Below are 762 nucleotides of genomic sequence, written 5' to 3'. Positions count from 1 at the left end.
AGTCCCATATATTCTTCACCAAGTACAGGCCGACCATGGCGTCAGGGTCTTTCTGGATCACCCTGTACTCAGGTCCCCTTGCCTGCTCTCTGCCAGCGCCGCCTGTCCACAGGAGTCTGAAGTCCGCTACCTTCCCTGATGGTTCCTGGCCTGGGGGCTGTCACGGCACGGGGAAGCCACCAACGTGCCGTTGAGGTTTGGCGCCTGGCTCTCCGTGGGCGCGAGAGCCAGGGGACACACAGTGGGACCGGAACCTTCCAGAATGTCTCCTCAGTCAGGGTTTTGAGGGTGAAGGGGGATGCGGAGACAGGAGAAAAAAAGTGCTGAGGGCCGAAGCTGGTGCAGGGTGACAGTGCGTCTGGGTAAGGCAAATGAGAGGCAGTGAGGTGATCTCAGAATGGCGTTGAGGCGGTCAGATTGAGGCCGGCTGGCTCACACGAGGGTCCCGGGCTTGGCTTTTTCCTGCCCGTACCACTGGACGTCAGCTAGTTCTGGATAGAGGGAGGAGTCCAGGAAACAGCTGTCGGCGTAGCTCCTGCAGGGAAGGGAAGGAGGAGAGGGGGTGGTCAGGGAAGCAGCACCTCGCCTCTGCGCCAGGAGGCCTCAGGCGGAACCTCGGGTTTTCACTCTATGGTGGAAGCTCGTTCAAAAAGGTCGGGTTTCCTAATCATGAAACAGGTGGGATTGCGAACATGGTTTAAACATTTTCTGAATCGATGCTGTTTACTTTTTATTTTTTAAGTTTCTTTTGAGAGCAAAAGA

General features: G+C 56.4%; 1 protein-coding gene across 1 annotated transcript in view; it reads right to left on the bottom strand.

Moving 5' to 3' along the window:
• Window positions 1–471: 471 nt before the first annotated feature.
• FRMD4A (FERM domain containing 4A) overlaps window positions 472–762 on the bottom strand; it is a 316596-nt gene continuing 316305 nt past the window's right edge. The window contains 1 exon segment of the mRNA XM_077758468.1: window positions 472–535. The gene's annotated coding sequence lies outside the window, so the exon portion shown is untranslated.

Source organism: Crocuta crocuta, unplaced genomic scaffold (assembly GCF_008692635.1).
Source record: "Crocuta crocuta isolate KB4526 unplaced genomic scaffold, BGI_CrCroc_1.0 scaffold32, whole genome shotgun sequence".
Taxonomy (NCBI): domain Eukaryota; kingdom Metazoa; phylum Chordata; class Mammalia; order Carnivora; family Hyaenidae; genus Crocuta; species Crocuta crocuta.
The sequence above is the reverse complement of the archived record's forward strand: the minus strand, read 5'-3'. Positions and strand labels throughout refer to the sequence as shown.